Source organism: Neovison vison, chromosome X (genome assembly GCF_020171115.1).
Source record: "Neovison vison isolate M4711 chromosome X, ASM_NN_V1, whole genome shotgun sequence".
In the NCBI taxonomy this organism is placed as follows: Eukaryota; Metazoa; Chordata; class Mammalia; order Carnivora; family Mustelidae; genus Neogale; species Neogale vison.
In genome coordinates this window covers 130,020,257-130,033,263 of record NC_058105.1, presented here as the reverse complement: position 1 = coordinate 130,033,263, position 13,007 = coordinate 130,020,257, and positions in this window count along the sequence as shown.

Genomic DNA, 13,007 nt, shown 5'->3' with positions numbered 1-13,007 from the left:
AAGGATTTCTTTTCATTCACAGAAACTCAGTTGAGAATGGGATATCAAAAACTTGGGTGGGATCCCCATGTGGATGTTCCCATGAGGATGAGCTAGAGCTTTGATGGAGTCTCTTCCGTCCTTTTTCCTTCACGGACATGATGTGGGTACAACTCCTTGTGTGAGTTTGCTCGGGCTGCTTTCGCAGATCGCCACGAGCGCAGTGGCTCCAAACACAGAGATTCATTCTCTCTCAGTGCTGGAACCTGGAAGACCAAAATCAAAGCATCATCAAGACCATGCTCCCTCTAAAGCTTTGGGTCGAATCCTTCACTGCTTGGATCTGTCCCAACTTCTGGTGGTAGCCAGGAACCCATGGTGTCCCCTTGGCTTGTAGATACACCACCCTAGTCCCTATCTCCATCTTTTTGGGACCTTCTTCCTTTCCTGTGTGCCCACCCCCGTATTTCCCTCTCTTTATAAGGACACCTGTTGTTGGATTAGTAGGACGTCATCCTAACATCTGCAAAGACCCTATTTCCAAATAAGGAAACATTCACAGGTAACAGGGTCTAGGACGTCAGCATATGCTTTTGGGGGTAGACCATTCAGTCCACAACACTCCTACACAAGCAATAACTATCTGTAAATTCTTCTGTAACTTGTTCAGCAGAACAAGGCTTGTGTTGTTGGGCTAATATCGGACCCCTGACCATCCTACTGCCAAGTCTCCGTGCTTAACTCTAGGACACAAATAACCATTAATATTGGATACTGAGCAAGGATTTTGTTTTTCTCCTACATGATTCCTGGGAAACCATCTTGGACCTTATTCAGCTATAACAGGATTATTTCTAAAAACGCTGATTCAGGTCTCCACCTCTCGTTTTCCTAGAGTTTCGAACCCATTCTTATTTTATGATACATCTTATGAGACGTTTCATTTTGCATTTAGGAAGTCATGAAAGATCATCTGAGAATTTCAGCCCGAGAAAGGTCTTCTGAGACTTTCTCACCAAGCCCCTTAGTTTATGGGTGAAGGGGACAGAGTGTGCAATGAAGAAGGGGATTGACCAAGAAAGGCCACATCGGTGAGTGAGAAGGATGACCCACTCTAGACTGCAAGTTGATGACCCCTGGATTCAGGAGTCCTCTTATATCCCAGCTCTGTCCCTTCCATGTTTCCAAGTCACAAGTTGCCCTGAAGGCTCTAGGAAAAAGCAAGCCACGTCCAGCTGAGGATACACTTTCCAATCTGTGCCTTGGTGTCCTGGGAACAGCTGTGGTTCTCACCACCCTGGTGTCTTTGGGGCACTTCCTGTTTTAGGGGGTCCATCTGCAAAATGCCAAAACAACTGGACCTCCATCACAGCACTTTTGTGAAGACTCATGGAGATGACTCCTACAAAGGGCTTAGCACATGGCCCCCTACTGAGCACTAAATAGTATTTGCTTTTCCATGAGCTGTTTTGAAGATACTTTTAAAATTTTTGAGTTAAAATATGAGGTATGTCTGGTATATCTGGGTGGCTCAGTGGGTTAAGCCTCTGCTTTCATGTCGGGTCATGATCTCAGAGTCCTGGGATGGAGTCCCATGTTGGGCTCCCTGCTCAGCATGGAGTCTTCTTCTCCCTTTCCCTCTGCCCCTATCCCTGCTCAAGTACACACATTCTCTCTATCTCTGTCTGAAATAAGTAAATAAAATATTTTAAATGTGGGGTGGCTGGGTGCCTCAGTGGGTTAAGCCTCTGTCTTCGGCTCAGGTCATGATCCCAGGGTCCTGGAATCGAGCCCCACATCAGGCTCTCTGCTCAGCGGGGAGTCTGCTTCCCCCTCTCTCTCTGCCTGCCTCTCTGCCTACTTGGGATCTCTCTCTCTCTCTCTCTCTGTGTCAAATAAATAAACAAAATCTTAAAAATATACGTATTTTAAATGTAAGGTATGGCACAGATCAAAATGGCGCACGCCTTGGCCATTTGTCAAAATGGCGATGGGTTAACCATTGTCCCAAAATGGAGTTATAAATCATAAAATTCTCTCTACAGGGGTGCCTGATTGGCTCAGTCAGTTGAGTGTCTGACTCCTCCTTTCGACTTAGGTCATGATCTCGGGGTCCTGGGATGGAGCCCCAGGTTGGGCTCCATGCTCAGCAGGGAGTCTGCTAGAGAGTCTCTCTCTCTCTCTACCTCTGCCCCCTCCCCAGCGTGTTTTCTCTCTTTCTCTCTCTGAAATAAATAAATAAATCTTTTAAAAAAGATAAAATAAAATTCTCTCCAGATAATATGACTTTAAAGTGTGTGTGTTTTTTTTAAAGTTGGTTTTGTGAAGGTGCCTCCTTTTCAATATTGCTGTGAACCTAAAATGCTCTAAAAAATAGTTTACACATAAAAAATTTCCTTCCTTCCCACCGCCCTTAATAGCTAATAACCTAAGCTTTATTGAGCGTTTGATGGTTTTACTCATTAGATTAATTTAACCACTAGGGGGCACACGAATATAGCTTTGTGCATCCCAAGAAACAACTTTATAAATGTAAATGTAAAAAATAATAATAATAAATAAATAAAGGTAGCATATGTTTAAACTCCATTCCTGAAAAGGGAGTTTTCAAAGGACGGACACACTTTTCAATGTATCAGCTCCGACGGGATCAAGAAATTCACCCCCACTGTTCTGTGCATCTTAAGGGGCAATTATGTTACATACACCCCTCAAATTGGTGGGACTATGGGGGCATCACCTAAATTTTCTGGTAGGAATCGCAGAAAGCATAAGTTAAAGAAAACCACACAATCACATAGAAAGAGAATACTCCACGTGCATAAATTATCTGGATTTTTCTAAGCTCATTAATACGTTGATTCCAAGTAAAGTCTGTGATGTGTTTTGCTGGTTCCTCCTGACTATGGTGATGCATTAATCAGATGCCTAGAAGAATCCAGAGAAACGTGGAGCCCAGATGTATCATTTCTCCCATCTTGAGACTCTCTTGCTCAAGAGACGGGGGAAAGAATGATAACTCAAGGTGGGATATCCACACATATAGTCCCAATATGCTTTGCTGCTGCACTCAGCGTCTACACTTCCGATCTGGGGAAAATGTGTCTAGACGTTTAAAACACTGTGTTTTACAATCCAGATTGCTCATGAAATGTGACTCTGGGTGCTGGTGGGTTTCAGAAGGAAAACCCAAGTTGGATGGATTTATAGATGGGAAAGACCCTTGGAGGTAGCGTTATGTAACCTCTGGTACTCAACGCCAGTGTCCAGCCAGAGCGAGTGTCCAGGACAGAGCGAGCTGTCCAGAAATAGCCCAAGTATTCAAGAAGGACAATCAAGTGGGGCGTCTGCGTTCCTCAGGGAGGGGCTTTTGGGGTGAGGGACAGTTGGTCAACCACCTCTGGATGGTGTCAAGGTGACAATGGATATTTTCCAGGGGCGTTCTGTGGGATGGGCGTCGGGATAGAAAATATGGATTTCTGACTTGGAGAGCTTGCTGCCGCCTCCCTAGGCATGTTCTGTGCAATTTTCTATGGCATTTAGATAAGAGTCAAGTAAAACTTCCACTAGGGAAATGCAAATATCCCCCCATACCTCCCTCCCCGGTATCCTTTGTTAACTGTAAGGAAATCCCTGCTTCCTTTTAGCATAATATTAATGAGTGATCCAGACACCCTATTACCCTGGAAAGCCAAATTGAAGTCTCTGCCTAAGGGACCCTTTCAGACAGCTAATTGTTAAAAAAGAAAAATATATGCACAATTTGCATGTTTGCAAAGACAGGCTTCGTGCATCTGAACCTACTGTTGTGGGTTCTCAGTCTGAGCCGTAGCTACGTGTGCAAGTTCAGTCTGGGGCGTCCTGTTTGGGGGTCAAGACAGGCTGTGTCATTTGAGGAGCACCGTGTGGAATGAAAACCCTGGGCTCTGTCTTTCAAAATCCTTATGGGTGTGGGAATGAGGACGGCAGAGTGTTAGGACAGGTGTGGTCATCGCTGGGGAGAGGGGCTTCCCTGTGGGAGCATAGGTGACCATCAGGAAGTCCGCCCTGATTGCAGGTGATTCCCACCCCCCACCCCCCGCAAGTCTCCTCCAAGACCTGCCTTGGCTCTCTGGGACGAGCTTCGGTCCTTATCAAAAGCATCTCTGACATTTGAGGTGGGACCAGGTGTGTGTAACGCTGTACCCAATGCTCTTGATGTTTAAGATAAGAGCTATATTTAGGCTGACGCTCAAGGATGGGAAGGAGCTGACATTGTAAAGACCCATGGTGGGGGAAAGGCATGCAGCTAGGGTTTATGACCCCAGATGGGTGGCTTCCAGCAGCTGCCTTCAGTCATGTGTGAAATGGAGAAAACATGGTTGAGGTCCCTCACAGCAGTTTAAAGGAGCAGGGAAGGCCTGGTGGGATTGAAGGAGGGCAGGGCTTTATCTGGCCACCAGCCTGGCTGCTGTGGGGGCTGAGCCATGAGAGGTAGGAGATAAAACACAGGACACAGGCACAGGAGGGGAGATGGTAGAGATAGCAGGATGTGTGGTCGATGACAGTGGTCTCACCCACAGGATTGGTATTAGAGATGGCAAAGGAGCCCGGGTTTCCAACGTAAACCACCATTAGAAGGAAACCAACTTGCTGTTGGTTGGTTTGGGGGGAGGAATGCAAAGGAAGGAAAGATGCTTATTGCAGATGACTTCCTGCTGCCGCTGGAGGGATACTGGCGCCATTTGCAAAGATGGCGGCTGGAGGGAGGGACGCACAAGGGGAAAGCCCCAAGTCTGAGGTGGGGCCACCAATTGTCCAGCACCAAAGAGATGGGACATGGTGAGGACTGGATGAGAGGCACCATTGGTCTGGGGATGAGAAGGGGAACTCCCTGGTTTTGTTCCCTCGCACAGTCAAAAGCCAAGGAAGAGAGAGACACGTTCCCATTCTACATGGCATAGACTTGCTTGCTTTGTAGGTGAGCCCAGGAGAGACCACATGGGGATTCCTCCCGAAGGGGGATTTGTAGAATGCCGATATTGCCCAGCAGGAACAGGAATAAAAGAAAGAGCCTGCTGGTGTGAATGAAATCATTTCAAAGTCCCACTTGCCCCCACATCGAGGGCCACTCTTTCCATGATCGTGATGACGGTGGTTTGAATCTGAGATTCTACCCTGACTGTTTAACTTTGCCCATGAAGCACCTCTGGTGGGTAGAAAGTGGGGTGTCCCATCCGTTCCCGTCTCTGTGCAATGCTATGGCTTTCCCTGGAGACAGAGATGGCAAGACAGGCAGGATGTGGCAGAGATGGCAACAGCTCTGGGGAACAATTTTTTTAGGCCAGGAAACCAAGACTCAGCTGGACACCCACACACCTTTGAGAGGCCAGGCACTCACAGTCCCATTTCCAAACAGGTGCCCAGTCTTCCTTCACCCAGGAGGGATGCCTGCAAAAAAGAGAACAAGGAAATGGGTGTTGCTAAAAACTTAGAGACCAAGAGATCCAGGATATGTCCGTAGGAGTGTCCTGGGGCAGCTGTAGCAAATGACCAGAGACGAGGTGTCTTAAAACCACAGGAATGCATCCTCCTCCAGCTCTGGAGACCAGAAGTCTGAGATCCAGGCCGGGGCAGGGTTTTGCTCCCTCCAGAGCCTCCAAGGAGGGTCCCTCCTGCCTCTTCCAGCTTCTGGGCCTCCAGACATCCCTGGGCTGGTGGCCACATCCCTCCCACCTCTGCCTTCATCCTCACATGGCTTCTCCTCCCCGAATCTCCTCTTCTGTCTCTTATAAAGACAGCATCATTGGATTTAGGGTCCACTGTAAACCAAAATGACCTCATTTCGAGATCCTTAACTTCATTCCATTTGTAAAAGTCTTTTTTCTTTTTTCTTTTTTTTTTCCAAATAAGGTCAGTTTGAAAAGTTCTGAGGTGACGACTTAAACATGTATTTTAGGAGTCATTTAAATGATGAAAGTTTCCATATTAGGTATCTGCCCAGTGGCCAGTTGGATTTTACTGGGTTTCCAGGTGTTTCTGAGGGTCAAAAGGGCACAGATCACAAACTGCTATTCCTGAACCCACCATTTGGATGTTTTAACAATATTTTAAAATCTCTACACTTCTTTAATGATTCTTTATCCTCAATAGCTGGGAATTGATGGTTACTGGTTTGACTTGAGTCTTGGATGAATTTGAGGAAAAGTCAGAAGTTGTTAAAACCTCACTACCTCCTGCCAACTCACCAGACACCTTTTATGCTTCAGAACCAGCAAGAGAAATATAATTTCCGAGGGAACAGAATTCCATGTCCATGTCGACGTCAATGGAAAAAGTAGCTGGTTGGAAACGGGTAGAAAAAGGAAGGCAGAGGAAGTTTCAGGATTTCATTTCATTAAACACAAAGCTTGCTGATTCTGACCTAAAGGAAAACACATTTCTTTTTCTTCTTTCTCCTTCTTTTCCTTCTCCTCCTCCTCCTCTTTCTCCTCCCCTTTCTTCTTCTTCTTCTTCTTCTTCTTCTTCTTCTTCTTCTTCTTCTCCTTCTCCTTCTCCTTCTTCTTCTTCTCTTTCTTCTTCTCTTTCTTCTTCTTCTCCTTCTTCTCCTTCTTCTTCTTCTTCTTCTTCTTCTTCTTCTTCTCCTCCTCCTCCTCCTCCTCCTCCTCCTCCTCCTCCTCCTTCTCCTCCTCCTTCTTCTTCTCCTCTTTCTTCTTCTTTTTTAAAGGAAATAATTTTACAATTTGGAGGAAATGGATTGATACTGACAATACAAGAGTAGCTGAATGTATAAAATGGCTATTCTAGGGAAACTCTGAAATGGTTCTTTGGAATACCTCATCTTAGATGTTATGCTAACCTGAGTTGTACAAATGTGTAAGCCCAGAAGATACGTGAGGGCCCAGGTTTCATGCAGATGCACAAAAGTTTTGGTACAAAGAAGCAGGCCTAGGGAACCCTGGGTGGTTCAGTTGGTTAAGCATCTGCCTTCAAGTCAGGTCCCAATCCCAGGGATCGAGTCCCGCGTCAGGATCCCTGCTCAGCAGAGAGTCTGCTTCTCGCTCTGCCTCTGCCATTACCCCTGCTTGTGTTTTCTGTCAAGTAAGTAAATAAAATCTTAAAAAAAAAACACAAAAAAAAAACCCCAAAAAAAACAAAACAAAAAACCACAATGAAATTAACCTATGTCTACCATTTCTTCTTATTGGCAAAATTAAACAAACACCCTTGGTTCTTGTGTCTGTCCAGGTTTGCCAATGCTTTGTATACAGCCAACTGAAATTCTAGGGGAAGCATTTTATCTTGCCCTTCATGGGTCATAGGTGCTTTTTAAGAGTCATGTGGAAATTCCACTCCCATGGAAAAAAAAAAAAATTCTTCCACTTCAAATACTATAAGCCCAACTAGTGCTTTTGAAACGGTGGGATCAGCCCAGAGTCTAAACTCTTTTTAGTTTTCTAAACATCACTCGTGGAGTTGAAATATTAACGGAAATTGTTAAAATGTTGGAAAAATTCTGAACAGATGGATATACCATAAACCATAAGGCATCACTGACCCTTAACAAAAGCAGAGAGCGTAATTTTTTAAATTGATGTTGAAACTATAATTGGGTCACACACGCACACACAAACCTATGGCAAATCTTATTTATACCCGACAAATGTTAAGTTCATCATTGCCTCTCTCTTGCTGATGCATATCCCAGATCTTGTCACCGTGCATGAAATCTAGACTCACTTGTTGTTTTTTTTGCAGAGTTACATGGAATCATTTATTAAATCCAAATGGAATCAGAGCTCAGCAGGCTTCATTGCCAAAGGGCTCTGGTCACTTCCTGCCGAGAAAGGAATGTGGACTCTTTGCAAGTGCCTCCTACACAGCACATGCTGCTGAAAACGTGGTGGCTGCTTGTGTTCACATTATGACATCCATACAATGCTGGGGACAGGGATGAAACCGTGTAGATGCATAGGTAGGTGATAGATGAAGGTAGGTAGATAGATAGATAATAGAAAGATGGATGGATAGATAGATACATAGAGTGATAGGATGGATGGATGATGGATGGATGTATGGGTGGATGATAGATGGATGGATGGATGGATGGATGATGGATGGATGGATGGATGGATGATGGATGGATGGCTAGGTATACCAGATGCATGGATGGATAGATAGATAAGAGATAGATAGATCTGATGGATAGGTGGGTGGACAGATAGATAGATAACAGGTCGATATGGATGGACAGATGGATGTATGGCGGATGGACAGATATGACAGATAGATACGACACATGATGGATAGATAGATATGATAGATGGTAGATAGATGGATGGATAGATAGATGGGTAGAAAGATGGAAGGACAGATAGATAGATGGATGGACAGACAGATGGAGAGATGATGGATGGATATGTAGATAAGATAGGATAGGACAGATGGATGGATGGATAGCTAGCTAGATATGATGGATAGATAGATGATAGATAGAGGAATGGATAGTTGGATGGATGGATGGATGGATGGATGATGGATGCACAGATTGAAGGTTGATAGAAGAGACATAGATGTGATTGATACATAATAGATAATAAATTATACATAGATTCATGTACAGGTATTTTATTGCTTAATCATTCAGTTTTGTCACTTACTTGAATCCAAACTTATACAGACACGTCAGGTAGTGTAAAAATGTCTGAGAACCCTTTTTTTCTGGAGTGAGATCTCGTTCTATGGCGTATAAAAGACTGTTATCCAAGGGTGGTTTCTTAACTTTATTCATAATTCTGAAAACAGGTCTCACTGATTTGTGGAGCGTTTCACCAAGAATTTTTGGATGTTGAGTCAGACGGTCAGTTGCTAAAATGGCCCGAATGAACTTTCTGAAAGTTGGCAACAATGTTCCGTCCATGTGAGGCACGGTAATGTGGGGGGGACAGAAATATTTTACCGCTATTAAACAGTTTGGAGAAGTTCAAATGTCAGCAAACCTCTCCATGTATTATCAGTCATTTTTAAGGTGACATTGTCCTGCTTGGGACCCATGCATGTGAACTTCGTATATGTTCCCAGCAAATCTTCCTCTGTGTGTTTGCAGACTTGCTTCCTGTGTGAAACCGAGGACAGTTGGAAACTCAGATGATTTTTCAAGGTTCTTCTGTCTGGGCATGAGGGGAGCAGTGCTCCTTCTCCTGGATAAGGTTGCATGATTGCTTGTTATGCAAAGCCCCAGGACACCCCACACAACTGACAGGCAGGCTCCAATCATTTTGAAAACAGCAAGAGGCAACCCCCCATTTCCAAATCATCCTCAGAGGGGTGGTCCTTGACCGTGGAGCCTGGGGGGAGGGAGAAGGAATTTCACAGAGAGCTCTTCTGACTCAGAATGTGCAAAAAGCGTCTCAAGAAAGATAAAAGGGCATAAAACAGACCTTCCAGCTGGCAGCTGGAACCTGAGAGTGAATGCCTGCTTTGGGAAGGGGCCCTCCCCTTAACACCAGTCCACTGGCACCCCGATGCCTCCCGCCAGCGTCCTTGTCCACCTCTCCCAGAAAATCATGGAGAAACACCCGGCGTCCCCTTGGGCCCTAAATTAGGACAGGCACGCCCATGATTGCCACAAAGTGAGAGGAATTTCCCTGATGAGTCAGGACGGAGAAAAATAATTTGGGGCTTTCCATCTGCTCTCCTGGGGAACAGAGAGAATCTAGTTATCAGACTCCTATGGGGATTTATTTTCTGTCTAGTGTGAGGCCTGGGGTATGTTGGCTTTTTAAATGTAGCTGCCCATGGAGATGGACCTCCCTGCCTCCCCCTCTCTTTGTCTTGTTTCTTTGTCTCTTTGTGTATGTCATTGTCTATCAAATGTAGAGACTTTTGCTCTCTGCAGCTCAGCAGGGTGGCTCACACCTGGCTTTGGGGAGGGAGCTCCCCATGCATTTTGCAGATCTGAGCTTGCCTCCATGGGAGCTCCACCCCCACCTAAGGAGGTGGGGGACTTGCATTTATTTATACAAAGACCCTGGGGGTCTCCCAGGAGGGATGGAAACCAGCCAGCTGCAGAGCAGGGAACACAAATCTCCCGGATCCAATCCCATTCCTCTTCAAGACCCCTTCCACAGGATTTTTCCTCCCAAGCATCCGGGAATTCAGTCTTGCTCCCGGTGGTGAGGGGGGCAGGCTGGTTTCTGTGCCGCCGCCGTGCATCCACCAAGATGGTGCAGTCAGGTGTGAGTTCTGCTGTGATTTTCCAAGAGTCAAGAATGGGTTGATCCGAGGATTTTTGTTTTTTTGAGCATCAGGCTGCTAAGGGGACACTTGTCTTTTCTCCCTGTGATGTTTGGAATACTCTCCCCATCACAAGGAGGGGCGTTCAGAGACTGTAGGACTGTCCAGCACCCACCACTGAGGTGTGCCGACAGTCTTTAGAATTATTTGCATAATTTTAGGGGACCCGGGACACCTGCCTTCTCCATCCCTTAGTGTCCTACGTGGAGGTTCATGGTGTTCAGGCATTTTAAGCTCCGGTATTGCATCTTCACTCTGGGTGAGGCTTGGCTGCCTGTTTTTCTCACTACAGAGAACATGGCAGATAGGTCTAGCTTGTTGGCAAAGACGTTCGGCTTTTTATTTTTCTCAATCCAGGTCATGAGGGAGGCTGCTGGGGTTTGGGGCTGGTCACCCCCAAATGTGCCAGCTCTGAATTAAAATTGGTTAGGACACTGCCAGTGCACACGGGGATCCCATCTGTGGCCTGGATGCAGGAGAGAAGTGTGCGCTGGGGAAGGTGGCCGCCCACCACCTAGATGTGGGGAGGTGTCCTGATGTCTGGACGCGAAAGCAGGGCCAAACAGGCTACATACACAATGCTTGTGTTTTTTCTCCGGATTTGGTGTCCCAGCCCAATCTTGATTGCCCTGTAGATTCCTGACCAATGTGTTACTTCTTTGTATGAAACGGACAGAAGTGGCTGCCTTCAGTCACCTCCGTATGTGGGGCTCCTGTGTCTATAATCCCCATTCGTACAGGATTAACCTGAACTCTCTTTTCCTCCTGTCTGTGACTGCAGTCCATTTCCGTATAAGACCCCTCGGGGCTTCTGGCTTTCCACTTTATTTCTCTTAAATCTTCCAAACTGGGAACGCATAAGCCTTATCTGGAAGAACACAAAGTTTTTCTCAAAACCTGTGGTTTCAGGGAGTGACCTCTACTTTTCATTCTATGTTTTCATTTTGGAGAAGGGATGGAAGCGGCCAGTGTTCTAGGCAGCAGGAGAGCTGGTGTTCCCCGGGGTGTGTTGCAGGGTCAGCGACGAGGGGAATTAGGAAGGTCACTGGCATTCAGGGCGGCCCATGGACACCACCGAGTGGACCCAGCTTTCTAGCTCAGTTGAGGCTGTTTGGCCTGAAAATGTTTCGCTAGGTCAGTGAAAGCCAAGTAGGGGGAACATAGATGATATGAAACACTTGTCTGCTGGATGAGAAAACCCAATAGGGACCTTTGTTACCAGCAGACGGACTCTGCTCAGATTGACGTTTATTTAAACTTATCCTCGTACACAGTGCTGGCTGTGAAAAATAAAATGGTCTAAAACATGCAGAATGAGAAAAACAAATTTTCAAATTCAAAGGCACACATAGAAGAATCAAGTATCATGTATATCGTGATCTAAAGGTGACTGCAAGTTTGCAGAGGCAGGGAAAGCTACCTTTCCTTAAGTACCTAAAAACAGAGCATACAAGTTTTCCCTTTTGTAAAAAGAAATCTGCATTTGCAGAGATGTCTTTTACCAGAAAGACAGTTAGTTCTGGAGACATTTCTTACTACCTAAGGGAGTCCTACATGTATATCAAGACAATGTTATTTATTTATTTATTATTCTTTAAAAGATTTTATTTATTTATTTGACAGACAGAGATTACAAGTAGGCAGAGAGGCAGGCAGAGAGAGAGAGGAGGAAGCAGGCTCCCTGCTAAGCAGAGAGCCCGATGCGGGGCTCGATCCCAGGACCCTGGGATCATGACCTGAGCCGAAGGCAGAGGCTTTAACCCACTGAGCCACCCAGGTGACCCAAGACAATGTTATTTATCACACACTTTTCCCCCACCCTTCTCATAACTTGCATCCTCCTACAGGAAGCCCAAACTCCTTTTCCTTTTTTTAGTCTAAGTTGCTACACAAACCCTAATCACCCAACCGCCTCCTTCAGCTCTATCTTTCTTTGTGAAGTCCCACAGGCATATAAGTATAGAATTAAATCTAGTTGTTCTCTTATGAGTCTATTATCAGTTTAATTTGTGGGCCTCAGGTACAGAACTTAACAGGGTGGAGGAAAAATATTTTCCTTCTCATATGGCTGGTTTGTAGAAGCATCACCCCATTCTCTGCCTCTGTCTTCACAAGCACCTCTCAAGATCTGTGTCCTCTCCTTTTCTTCAAAGGACACCAGCCATTGGATTCAGGGCATATGTTACTCCAGGATGACCTCATGTTAACCAGCATTGATCCTCTTTCCAAGGAAAGTCTTGTTCTGAAGTTCCAGGTGGACATGCATTTTGAAGAGGGGACACCGTTCAACCCACAACAGCGTGCAAGGGCCCATCTCGTATCATGTTCTGCAAGAAGATGGGAAGGAGGTACAAGGAGGTCAGTGGGTCCAGAAGCAAGAAGTGGGATGAATTCCCTGCTGACGGGTGTGGCCTTTCCTGGAAGTATATGACCAAGGTTACCTATTACGTGTGTTGGGAGAAGATCAAAGGTTGAAGAATCTTGATGTTTTCGGAGAACAGAAGGTTGAAACCACAGTGGGGAGGTGGGGTAGTTTGAGGCTCTGGTTTGGGGTTAGGGCCCCCAGTATGCTAATTGTGGTAGGGAAACGCTTCCCAGGCCCAGGGGATTCTCTGGCACTTGGAGTTTCCAAAGATGCCCGTTTTCCTGTTAGGCATTTGGATAGACAATGGCTCGCAGACTTAAAATTGGGGAGAATCCTTCAAATGCTGGGCCACGAGATTGACTCTGGAGGGGTAGGTCACGAGAAGAGA